The following is a 14,026-nucleotide window of genomic DNA, read 5'->3' as shown; positions in this document are numbered from 1 at the left end:
CACACACAGCCCTTCGGTGTGGACACTCCAGGGAGTAAGTAAATCGCACAGTCTCCTGGGCGATGTGGTGGCAGAGTGGAAGCCTTGATTTTGCTGTACTGGGCGTATTCAGATGGTATGGTGGGTGGCACTGCCGAGGCAGAGTCCTCAATTGTGGTGGCTCTGCAGGGTAGGCTGAGACAACTGTAGAAGCAGGTAGAAGACCAGGACAGTAGATCACCTTGTTGCCACGAGATGGCAGGGTCATGACGACAAAGCCAGGGGTGTCCGAGGATGAGAGTTCCAAGAGTTTAATGGTTTCGGTGTGGAAGACTCCAATCTGGAGGGTGACGCTCTGTCAGGTGCGTGATGAAGCCCGTGCCCAATGGCTGCCCGTCCAGGGTGTTAATCCTTAAGGGAGGGGTGACAGGTGTTAGATCAATGTCAAGCTCTTGTTACTAGCTGGTGATCAATAAAATGACCTGCCACTCATGAATCTATCAAGCCCTCTACGTACTTAGTAACCCCCTTCATGGTTATCAAGACAGAGCCCTTCTTGGATCCGCTTTTGACGTGCAATACACAGGAGCATGACCCAACTGCATGGGCTCTGGAAGACTCGGATGGGATGACGGAATCATGGAAAGAGAAGGTTTCGGGTTCCTGGGTGGCAGAGTTCTTCAGCATTCGGCGATGAGGTGGTCGATGGAGATAGACATACGAATGTATTGGTTTAAATCCTGAAGGTAACCTACAGGCTAGCTCCGCCTGAAGTTCCCTGTTGAGCCCTCGTCGGTAGATAAGCAAAGCAGCCTCATTCCATCCACTCCCTGCAGCCATGGTGCGGAACTCGAGGGCATACTCAGCAGCTAAATTGCGTCCTTGTTGAAATTCTATGAGGAGGTCTCCTATAGGACGACCGGAGAGAGAGTGATCGAATACCTCTTTGAAGAGGGTGTGGAAATGTGATATGGCTACACTGCTATGAAAAACATACTGTATATTATTAGCATCACAGATGATAGAGATTGTAATGATACGTTTGTATTTACACGTCACCATGTGTTTTCCAAAACATCTTGCTCCTTTGCACTCCAGTATCTCTACTTGCACATTCATCTTCTGCACATCTACCATTCCAGTGTTTAATTGCTATATTGTAATTACTTCGCCACCATGGCCAATTTATGGCCTTACCTCCCTTATCTTACCTCATTTGCACACAATGTATATAGACAACTATATAGACTTTCTACTGTATTATTGACTGTATGTTTGTTTATTCCATGTGTAACTCTGTGTTGTTGTATGTGTCGAACTGCTTTGCTTTATCTTGGCCAGGTCGCAGTTGTAAATGAGAACTTGTTCTCAACTAGCCTACCTGGTTAAATAAAGGTGAAATAAAAATAAAAAATAAATAAGAAAATATAAAATAAATGACTGCAATGCTCTGGCGATCCGAAGAAGTCTCCGCTCACCGTACCATCCCCAGACGAATAGATTGGTCGAAAGGATGAACTGGACAATACAGAGGTATAAGCAACATCTGTAGACTGATGTTATAACATATTTAACAGGCAGTAGTGGTTTTGAGTTAATCAATTGTAATGTTCTAAAAACTTTCACATTCTAAGAATAACTTGTGTCATATTTTTTTCTATTCAATTATATTTTCAGATCCATCTCTAAATTAGTGGGCCAAAAACCAAAAGAGTGGGACAAGCACCTTGATGCCGTAATGTTTGGTTTATGAACCAAGAATCAATTGACAACAAAATACTCCCCCTTCTGCCTGATGTTCGGTAGAAAGGCTCGCTACCCATCAGAGGTTCCAGAACATTACAGGGTTGTTGTACATTATTTTACATTCTAGTTGATTTGAGAAGTGCAGACTGTATCTTTGTAAGTTTAAATTAATATCAGAAATATATGTTATAGATTGACTAGTGTCGAGGAGGTCTTAGCAGTGGAAGACTTAACAGAACATATGCTGAAGCTCAATGAGGTTCTCCAGACTGCCATGGACAACACTGCTGAGGTCCAGAGGAAATCCTCCAAAAAAACAAAAGGCACAGTGCCAAAACTTAATGTGGGTGACAGAGTGTGGAGGGTAAATATCTGAAGCCAGCAGAGGAACGGGGGCAAACTAGATCCCAACTATCTCGGCCCATATACAATTTGAGGTCTTGGCGGGAAAAGTGTGGACTTGGAAGATGACAAGGGTGTTATCTTCCCTAAAATAAGCGTGGATCACCTGAGGCCTCATGTAGAGGAGACTCCTCAGATCCCTCATAAAATAAAATCAGCAGCCTCCAGAACCACCACACCAGCTGGTGCAGCCTCCACACCAACGGCCTTCACCTCCAAAACCACCACACCAGAAAGTGCAGCCTCCACAGCCACCACACCAGTGGCCTCCACCTCCACAGCCACCACACCAGCAGGTGCAGCCTCCACAGCCACCACACCAACAGCCTCTTCCTCCAAAACCACCATACCAGCAGGTGCAGCCTCCACAGCCACCACACCAACAGCCTCCTCCTACAAAACCACCACACCAGCAAATGCAGCCTCCACAGCCACCACACCTGCGGCCTCCACCTCCACCACACCAGCAGGTGCAGCCTCCACAACCACCACATACATACATTTGTTTTTATCAGTAGCTGCTGCTGCTGGTGAGGCCTCCACAGCCACCACACCAGCTGCCTCCACCTCCTCAGCCACCACACCAGCAGCAGCAACAGCAGCAGCTACTGATATAAACAAATGTATGTATGTAATCTTGTCAGGTTGATTCATTTATATATCTCAGTACATGTACAGGTACATTTTTCCAGGTGTTGCAGAGGCTTGGGGAGGAAAATATGTATATGTGCTGTTGTCTAGAATCAGCCGATATAAAATATTTTATCAGGATCTCCACAAAACTGGTCCAAATATGGAGCTGGAAAGTGAGGTGAGACTGTGTTGCACATACAGTATATATAAACACTGTATGTGTGTGATTAATCTGTGTATTTATAAGGAAAACCTAAATTGTTGTTTTTCCATGTAACAGATTTAGCTTCATTGTCTTTCTTTTTTCTGTCAGACCATCAATGCCTACATGTTCCATCTGGTGCGGAATTTTAACAGGCAGTCAACCGAGCAAACTTTCGACATTGACACCTTTGAAACTACTGGCATTTGGGGGAGCAAGAAATCAAAATTATTCTCATAATATCATGGAGTAATATTATATGTTATAAATTTCAGATTGATCCAATGATGTACAAGTACATTATTGGCATCATCAATGAACACAACCACTGGACTGTGACAGTAAGAGCCGCTAAGGCAGCACAAAGAATTAAGAAATACAGTATATACATGTGAACACATTCACGTGTAAAATGTGTGTGTGCCATATGTGTTAATGTACTCTGTCTGTCTGTCTGTCTGTCTGTCTGTCTGTCTGTCTGTCTGTCTGTCTGTCTTTCTTTACTTGAAAGGTTATGCTGCCATCTCAGAAGAGGGCTCTGTTCCTCGACCCAATGGGGGAAAGTGCCAGAAAGATAAAAAGATGCCAGGTAAAAGGTAAAAACTGCTTTTAATAATGTTTTTTTACAATGGAATCAATAAAGTCTTTGAAATGCTATACTGTTATTAATCTCTATATTGTAATCAGTAAAGTGTTTAAAAATGCTGTACTTGTAGTAACATACATGTTCAGATCATTCCTGAGAGAGAAGGGGTGTAATATCTCCAGATGGGCGTGTGGTACCCTTCCTCACCCATGCCAAAAATATCTTACTTTGCCTTGAAAGTAAGTATGAGAGTATAAGAAATGCACAATTAACCTACCGAAAGTATACTGACTAAAAGGCATAACAAAACTGTCAAATTATATTATAGCTGTGTCGTTGTATACTTGTGAATTAGAAGTGTAACATCATATTGTTGGGGAAGACTGAAACACCATAAAAAAAAATCCCAGTTTGCTGAATGTGTTCTTAAGGAGTCGATTGTCTTTTCAAATACAGACAAAGATAACAACATTAATAACATCATGAGAAAATAAATAGTAGTCACTCTCCTCCAAAACACTGGTATGTTCAATTTCTAATTTAATATAATTGTAGATTAAAAAAAAACATTTATATGTATCTTTCAAGGTTATCTTTGTTCCAACTTCTGACTAGATTGCCACTAAAACACATGTATTTAAATAACTGTGTTACAAGAAACCTATACTATTCCCTTGTTCCCTGTTCCCTGTTTGCTCTGAAAAATAGATGTAAAGATGTATAAACTACTTGACATTATGTTTTGCTAGATGACCTGAGCAAACTGTGCCACTTCTGTAGGGAGGTGGACAATAATGAGGAAAGTAGGTCATATGATTGAGTGTAGTCTGGCCCAGGAGTGTGAAGGTGAACGGAAAGGCTCTGGAGCAACGAACCGCCCTTGCTGTCTCTGCCTGGCCGGTTCCCCTCTCTCCACTGGGATTCTCTGCCTCTAACCCTATTACAGGGGCTGAGTCACTGGCTTACTGGTGCTCTTTCATGCCGTCCCTAGGAGGGGTGCGTCACTTGAGTGGGTTGAGTCACTGACGTGATCTTCCTGTCTGGGTTGGCGCCCCCCCTTGGTTTGTGCCGTGGCGGAGATCTTTGTGGTCTATACTCGGCCTTGTCTCAGGATGGTAAGTTGGTGGTTGAAGATTTCCCTCTAGTGGTGTGGGGGCTGTGCTTTGGCAAAGTGGGTGGGGTTATATCCTTCCTGTTTGGCCCTGTCCGGGGGTAACATCGGATGGGGCCACAGTGTCTCCTGACCCCTCCTGTCTCAGCCTCCAGTATTTATGCTGCAGTAGTTACTTCTCCTGTCTTATCCGGTGTCCTGTGTGAATTTAAGTATGCTCTCTCTAATTCTCTCCTTCTCTCTCTCTTTCTTTCTCTCTCTCGGAGGACCTGAGCCCTTGGACCATGCGTCAGGACTACCTGGCATGATGACTCCTTGCTGTCCCCAGTCCACCTGGCCTTGCTGCTGCTCCAGTTTCAACTGTTCTGCCTGCGGCTATGGAACCCTGACCTGTTCACCGGACGTGCTAAAAAAGCCAACTGACATTTACTCCTGAGGTGCTGGCTTGCTGCACCCTCGATAACTACTGTGATTATTATTATTTGACCATGCTGGTCATTTATGAACATTTGAACATCTTGGCCATGTTCTGTTATAATCTCCACCCGGCACAGCCAGAAGAGGACTGGCCACCCCTCATAGCCTGGTTCCTCTCTTGGTTTCTTCCTAGGTTTTGGCCTTTCTAGGGAGTTTTTCCTAGCCACCGTGCTTCTACACCTGCATTGCTTGCTGTTTGGGGTTTTAGGCTGGGTTTCTGTACAGCACTTTGAGATATCAGCTGATGTACGAAGGGCTATATAAATACATTTGATTTGATTTGATTTGAAAACACTAACTGGGTATTTGCTTGTTCACTTCTAAAAGCACATTTTTACGAGTACGAATTTGTATAAGTAGTAATATTTCTAGAGGTAGTATTATCCGCTTTGTCTGATAATGAAATAATTGTAATTCAAGAAAATGTATTTAATGTGTAAAATATATTATAATTTTTCATCATAAATTTCAGATTGGTTGTGACCGTTGCCCACGATGAATCCACCAGTCCTGTATGAAAACCATCACATCATTGGAGGATTATGTCTGCGCTGCCTGTCAGGACTAGGTTAGGCATGAGTTCCAGGTGACGGTATCACCTGGAAAACTTTCCATAAAAAGTGGAATAAATGTTCAGTCGAGCTGTTGCAGCTTTCCAATATTTGTTTATGTTATTTATTGTCTTTTATTATTTGATTTATTGTCATTTCATATCTTATTATGCAAAGATCGAAATTTATATTTCCGATTTAATGTTTGTTAACAAACTTAACTTTCTGTGATGTTTTTGTGTTATTCTGTGATAATATTTGTGTATTATCTTAATTTTCTTAAACATGACAAAATGTTTCTAAAATAAATGTTTCTTTATACTCTAATTTTGCTTTCTGTAGCACAGACTACTGGTCAACATGAGCTACCAAAATGATTCAGAAGTGTGCCAGGCCTTGCAGTCCTAAAATAGAAGTGGGGGGGGAGAATTTCAGGAGGCAAGAAAATAGCCTTGTCGAAATCCTCCCCCTCTTCTAATATCCTTAATTTTGTGGCTAAAGTCAAATACTTTCTGTCGAACACATCAGAGTCAAATAATTTCTATAGAACAAACTTCACATCAGGATAGGCAGCCGAAATTAATAATTAATGTATGTGTGTTATATTAAACATAGAGGAGGGAGTAAAATGTAGGTAAGCAATAAACATTTCAGAACAACTACTAGTCGAATAAGACATGGGAGAGATTATGAATTTTGGCAAAGAGATTTATTTATAGACTAATACACTTGAAACAAATAGCCAAACCGAAAACTGCAGACATTACTAACTAGTGCCTCTAATGCGATCAAACCGTCATAAAAAAAAATGAAATGCAGCCTAACGTGATCAGAAATCTCAACTAGCAAGCAAGTTGCAGCAATGAAGAATTGAGTGTGTGCGCGCGAAGGAGGGGGTAATTCTGGCAGGGGGGAGCTTTTCGGCACAACACCGGAACACTAATGTTGCTGCCGTGACGCTAATAACAAACGGTGCCCACAAACTGATTCACGGAGACAGCAGTACAACCTGTTCTAGTTATGCTATTTAGATTGCTTTATGCTTTTTCCATAAAGCATATTAATGCGCTAGAATTGATATAACCGCGACAAAGCACTGGAAAATGACTTATTTAATAACCTCTACCGCTTCTCTCTCCCGGATCCGGGATCCTCCTCATCAAAAAAGCTGACTAGCATAGCCTAGCCTAATGGGACAGGGATATCATATAATATAATTTTCATGAAATGTGGTCCCGTGTGGCTCAGTTGGTAGAGCATGGCGCTTGCAATGCGAGGGTTGTGGGTTCATTCCCCACGGGCGGACCAGGATTAATATGTATGAACTTTCCAATTTGTAAGTCGCTCTGGATAAGAGCGTCTGCTAAATGACGTAAATGTAAATCACAAGTCCAATACAGCAAATGAAAGATAAACATCTTGTGAATCCAGCCATCATTTCCGATTTTTAAAATGTTTTACAGCGAAAACACAATATGTATTTCTATTAGCTAACCACAATAGCCAAACACACAACCGCATATTTTCACCATGTTTCCACCGCATAGGTAGCTTTCACAAAACCGACAAAATAGAGATCAAATTAGTCACTAACTAAGAAACAACTTCATCAGATGACAGTCTTATAACATGTTATACAATACATTTATGTTTTGTTCGAAAATGTGCATATTTGAGGTATAAATCATAGTTTTACATTGCAGCCACCATCAAAAATAGCACCAAAGCAGCCAGAATAATTACAGAGAGCAACGTGAAATACATAAATACTCATCATAAAACATTTATGAAAAATACATGGTGTACAGCAAATGAAAGATAAACATTTTGTGAATCCAGCCAATACTTCCGATTTTTTAAGTGTTTTACAGCGAAAACACAATAAAGAATTATATTAGCTTACCACAATAGCCAAACACACAAAGCCATTTATTCACCGCAAAGGTAGCTTTCGCAAAAAACAGCAAAAGATATAAAATTAATCACTAACCTTTGGACAACTTCATCAGATGACAGTCTTATAACATCATGTTATACAATACATTTATGTTTTGTTCGAAAATGTGCATATTTATAGCTACAAATCCTGGTTATACATTGTGAATACGTAGCAACGATTCACCAGAATCTCCGGAGATATTTTGGACACTCACCTAATCTGACCAAAGAACTCATCATAAACTTTACATAAAAATACTTGTTGTATGGCAAATGAAAGATACACTGGTTCTTAATGCAACCGCTGTGTTAGATTTGTAAAAATAACTTTACCATAACATACAGCTTGCGTTATTGTGAGACAGCACTCACCAACACGGCGGAGAATAGGAGTCAACATTTTACACAGAAATACGAAATAACATCATAAATGTTTTCTTACTTTTGCTGAGCTTCCATCAGAATGTTGTACAAGGAGTCCTTGGTCCAGAATAAATCGTTGTTTGGTTTTAGAATGTCCATTTCTTCTGTCGAATTTGCGCCACAATGCTAGCCAAGGTTGCTAATATTCCCATCCTCTCTTGGCGCAAAGAACGGAAAACTCCAAAAGTCCCAATAAACGTTGAATAAACTGATAAAACTCGGTTAAAAAAACCTACTTTATGATGTTATTATCATATGTATCAAATAAAATCAGAGCCGGAGATATTCGCCGTGTACACCGAACGCTTTTCAGAAGACAATGTCGAGCTCCCCCGTGCGCCTTCGAAGACAAAGAAAATACCGGACCTGTCACTCCAAAAGCTCTTATTCGACCTCAGATCAAGCTAGACACCCCATTCCACCTTCCACTGCCTGTTGACATCTAGTGGAAGGCGTATGAAGTGCATACATATCGATAAATAAAAGCCAGTTGAATAGGCAGGCCCTGAAACAGAGCCTCGTTTTCAGATTTTTCACGTCCTGTATGGAAGTTTGCTGCCAAATGAGTTCTGTTTTACTCATAGATATAATTCAAACAGTTTTAGAAACTTCACAGTGTTTTCTATCCAATAGTAATAATAATATGCATATTGTATGATCTAGAATAGAGTACGAGGCAGTTTAATTTGGGCATGATTATTTCCAAAGTGAAAACAGCGCCCCCCTATTGACAAGAAGTGGCCCACTAGAGTGCTTTAGATAAATTTGCTCAGAGGTGGTTAGAAGTAAACTGCATTCTCAGTTGTGATTTTAGCACTTAAATCTTGATGGGGCAAACTCCATCATTTTTTTTAGATGCATGCCAGCAAAGCCACTACACAACACAACAGAACACTAAACTATACATGAATTGCACTATAACGATGGCAAACAGTGCCCACAAACTGTTAGGGCCTACATAAAGCTGTCCCAACAGCAGAGCTTTCTTTTCAGCACCATAGAGTGAATCCTTACCACCACTACACCTGGCTATCAGCAGAGCCTTGTTTGGCAGCAAAACAGTTCATTCAGCCTTGTTTACTGCCTTTTTATGGCTGACTTGCTTAACTTGTTTAACCTTGTGTTCGTTTCATGTTAATTAATTCTGTGTTCCCGGTCCAAAATCACCACCCCATTATAGCTGATTATAAATCCATAGTAATACATATATTATCACCTAATGTTGTGTTAGATCTTTTTATCAACTTAGGTTCTTGTGAACATTACAAGTTTTTAACTTCTATTTGCTATTTATAGGCCTAATTGACCTGAGCTCACACAACTCGTTTTTGAGTAAAAAAAGCATAATGTATGGATTATTTTGACTATAACAAATACTCAGATGAAACATATTGTGCTATTTATCACAGACAAATTTGTGTTAAAGTTTAACAAGGACTCTCTCCTCCTCACCAGTGTCATGATCAAAGATATGATCAAGAGCCTCACATACAGTATATCCTTTGGTCATTGTACTGCCACAGAATGAATTGTGAGCGAGGCCTCAAAAAAGCTTTATATACCAGAGCTGCGAGAAAAGTTCTATATATTATTGAAACAATTCGTTTTGTGAGAATGCCAACAGGTGTGGTTCCCGTGGTGGAAAGACTCTATTGGGGAAAGGTTCCTGTGGGGTTTGCCATGGAAGCCAAGAAGGGGAGTGAGGTGTATGTGTGTGCGCAAACAGACATGCATGTGGGGGTCTGGGAGAGGAAGTGTGTCCATCTGATGAATGGGCATGTGCCTGAACTCAATTTTATACACTAATTGTAGTCTCACCCATTCATTTCTAATGACCGGTCATTTTTGACCGGGAACACCACAGGTGTACAAAAATCAAATAAAACACCAAAAATGTAATGAAAATCATCAAAATATATTTTGTGTGTTCAGATGCCCTGTGTGGACAAAGTAATGGCACCTTATGACAATCAGATTAAATTAAATACATTTTTCAGAGAGAAAACTTCCAATTCGACCGGAACACAGCAGGAGGGTTAAACAAATGTGGTTGCTACTGACAATTGAGATGTACAAACTATGGCATAAGGGAACGATGAGCGGATTAGAGGTAATCCGTCATTTAGATTAAGACAATAATGAGCAAGAGAAGCGGAGTGGGCAAGGGACAATTGGGCAGCGTGAACGTGGCGTGGGGGAGGCGGGGAAAAAGTTTGGCATTTCCCAACTTTATGCAAATCACAAGCGACCAACAATGCAGTTCAAGAAATAGGGTTAATAAAATATTTACTAAATAAACTAAAGTAAAAAAAATTGAATCAATCAAAAAGTAACACAATACATTGACATAACAATAACGAGGCTATATACAGGGGGTACCTGTACCAAGTCAATGTGCGGGGGTACAGGTTAGTCAAGGTAATTTGAAAAGTGACTATGCATAGAAAATAAACAGCGAGTAGCAGCAGTGTAAAAACAAAGGGGAGGGGTGTGAATGTAAATAGTCTGGGTGGAATCATTGTTCAGCAGTCTTACAGCTGCACCATCGAGAGCATCCTGTTTGGTTGCATCACCGCCTGGTATGGCAACTGCTCGGCCTCTGACTGCAAGGCACTACAGAGGGTAGTGCATACAGCCCAGTACATCACTGGGGCCAAGCTTCCTGCTATCCTGGACCTCTATACCAGGCGGTGTCAGAGGAAGGCCCTAAAAATGGTCTAAGACTCCAGCCACCCTAGTCATAGACTGTCCTCTCTGCTACCGCATGACAAGCGGTACCGGAGTGCCAAGTCTAGGTCAAAGAGGCTTCTAAACAGCTTTTACCCCCAAGCCACAAGACCTCTGAACAGCTAATCAAACGGCTACCCAGAACCCTCTTTTACGCTGCTGTTACTCTCTGTTTATTATCTATGCATAGTCACTTTAACTCTACCTACATGTACATATTACCTCAATTACCTTGACTAACTGATGCCCCCACACATTGACTCTGTACCGGTACCGCCTGTATATAGCCTCGCTATTGTTATTTTACTGCTGCTGTTTAATTATTTGTAAGGTCTACAGCTGTTGTATTGAGCACATGTGACAAATAACATTTGATTTGGATTTGATTTGATATTGAGTGGTTCCCATGATGAATTTGACGCTATGCGACCCAACGCTGAAGACTTTCTTCAGCAAAGATGGCTGACAAAAATACTAGGATGGAAGCAAATGTAAGTAATTATAACATCATAATGAATCATGTAAAAAAAAATGTACAGCTGAGAAGAATATGTTAGTTAATGTAGAGACAATTTAGAGACAAACGAAAATCGCTATTTAGCAAGCTAGCTGACTAGCTAACATTAGCCATTTAGCTAGCTAGCTTTATGGGTGTTGTGACATGAGTATGACATTGTAATTTGTGTTGTTTAATGTTTTAGGGACTTCTGAGAAAAACAGCAAACCAGGCTGTCGTCTTGTGAAACAGTGGATGAAAATAATTTAACATTAGCTAGCTAAAGCATTTACTGCAAATTGAATGTACAATTTTGTAACCTTGCCTTGCTGATATTTGCCATGCAATGCAGCTGAAGTAACATAGCTAGCTAACTATTTTCTTGCTTATTGTGTAGTGGAGGATAAAAATACCTGTATGCCTATTGATGTGTAGCTAGCAATGTAGCCAAGCTGTGTATGGACCCTAAAATGTTTGGTGTAAATATTAGTTTAGAACCTCGCTATGAACCTCAGCTATCATAGTCGGTTGTATCGACTTTAAACAGTCTGAATGGCATTAATGAAGCCTATGGATTGAGTAGAATGTAATATAACTTGACTGTGCTAAGGACGCAAGTCTTATATACACTACCGTTCCAAAGTTTGCGGTCACTTAGAAATGTCCATGTTTTTGAACATATTGGTCCGATCCTTCATACTCCTCAGACGAAGAGGACGGGAATCGTTACAGAATCACCCACCAAAAAAGGACCAAGCAGCGTGGTAACCAGGAGCAGAGGGTTCTGGACTCCTGGACTTGGGAGGAGATTTTGGATGGTAAGGGACCCTGGGCACAGGCTGGGGAATATCGCTGCCCCAAGGAAGAGCTGGAGGCAGCTAGAGCGGAGCGGCGCCACTACGAGGAATTGGCACGAGGTAACGGGCATGAGAGGCAGCCCCAGAATTTTTTTTGGGGGGGGGGGGGAATTGGGTAGATTGGCGGACTCAGGTAGGAAACCTGAGCCAACTCCCCGTGCTTACCGTGGCGAGAGAGTGACTTGGCAGGCACCGTGTTATGCGGAGAAGCGCAAAGTGTCCCCAGTGCTCACGCATAGCCCGGTGCGCTACATCACAGCTCCTCGAATCGGCCGGGCTAGAGTGGGCATCGAGCCAGGAGGGATGATGCCGGCTCAGCGCATCTGGTCTCCAGTGCGTCTCCTCGGCCCGGGGTATACTGCACCAGCCCTACGCACGGTGTCTCCAGTTCGCCAGCACAGCCCAGTGCGGCCTGTTCCAACTCCCCGCACTTGCCGGGCTACAGGGGGGATCCAGCTAGGACGAGTGGTGCTAGCTCTGCACTCGAGACCGCCAGTGCGCCTCCACGGTCCAGTGCATCCGGTGCCTCGGCCAAGGACAAGGCCTCCTGCATGTCTCCCCAGCCTGGTGAGTTCTGTGTCTGTGGTAAGCACTAACCCTCCTGCATGTCTCCCCAGCCTGGTGAGTCCTGTGCCTTCTCCCAGAGCCAGGCCTCCTGTGTGTCTCTCCACTCCAGTGGTGATCCATGGCAAGAAGCCTCCAGTGATAATCCATGGCACGAAGCCTCCAGTGATGATCCATGGCAAGAAGCCTCCAGTGATAATCCATGGCACAAAGCCTCCAGTGATGATCCATGGCACGAAGCCTCCAGTGAGGATCCATGGCACGAAGCCTCCAGTGAGGATCCATGGCACGAAGCCTCCGGTGAGGTTCCATGGCATGAGGCCTCCAACGAAGGACGTCAGTCCGGAGCCTCCAGCGACGCCCTCTAGTCCGGAGCCTCCAGCGACGCCCTCTAGTCCGGAGCCTCCAGCGACGCCCTCTAGTCCGGAGCAGCCGGAGTCTCCCTCCTGTCCGGAGCAGCCGGAGTCTCCCTCCTGTCCGGAGCAGCCGGAGTCTCCCTCCTGTCCGGAGCAGCCGGAGTCTCCCTCCTGTCCGGAGCAGCCGGAGTCTCCCTCCTGTCCGGAGCAGCCGGAGTCTCCCTCCTGTCCGGAGCAGCCGGAGTCTCCCTCCTGTCCGGAGCAGCCGGAGTCTCCCTCCTGTCTGGAGCAGCCGGAGTCTCCCTCCTGTCTGGAGCTGCCTGAGCCGTCCGCCTGTCCTGAGCTGCCAGAGCCGCCATTCTGTCCTGAGCTGCCAGAGCCGCCCGTCTGTCCTGAGCTGCCAGAGCCGCCCGTCTGTCCTGAGCTGCCAGAGCCGCCCGTCTGTCCTGAGCTGCCAGAGCCGCCCGTCTGTCCTGAGCTGCCAGAGCCGCCCGTCTGACCTGAGCTGCCAGAGCCGCCCGTCTGTCCTGAGCTGCCAGAGCCGCCCGTCAGTCAGGAGCTGCCTGAGCCGCCCGTCAGTCAGGAGCTGCCCGTCAGTCAGGAGCTGCCCGCCTTTCCGGCGCTGCCGGAGTATCCCGTCTATTCGGGGCCCGCTGATAGGGTTCCCAGTCCGGGGTCGGCGGCGAGGGTCGCCGCTCCAAAGGCGCCACCTAAGTGGGCTAAGACTATGGTGGAGTGGGATCCACGTCCCGCGCCAGAGCCGCCAACGCGGACAGATGCCCACCCAGACCCTCCCCTATAGGTTCAGGTTTTGTGGCCGGAGTCCGCACCTTTGGGGGGGGGGGGGGTACTGTCACGCCCTGACCATAGATTGCTTTGTATGTTTCTATGTTTTGTTTGGTCAGGGTGTGATGTGGGTGGGCATTCTATGTTGTATGTCTAGGTTGTCTATTTCTGTGTTTGGCCTGGTGTGGTTCC

This window comes from Salvelinus alpinus, chromosome 14 (genome assembly GCF_045679555.1).
Source record: "Salvelinus alpinus chromosome 14, SLU_Salpinus.1, whole genome shotgun sequence".
Lineage (NCBI taxonomy): Eukaryota > Metazoa > Chordata > Actinopteri > Salmoniformes > Salmonidae > Salvelinus > Salvelinus alpinus.
This window is presented reverse-complemented; position numbering follows the sequence as displayed.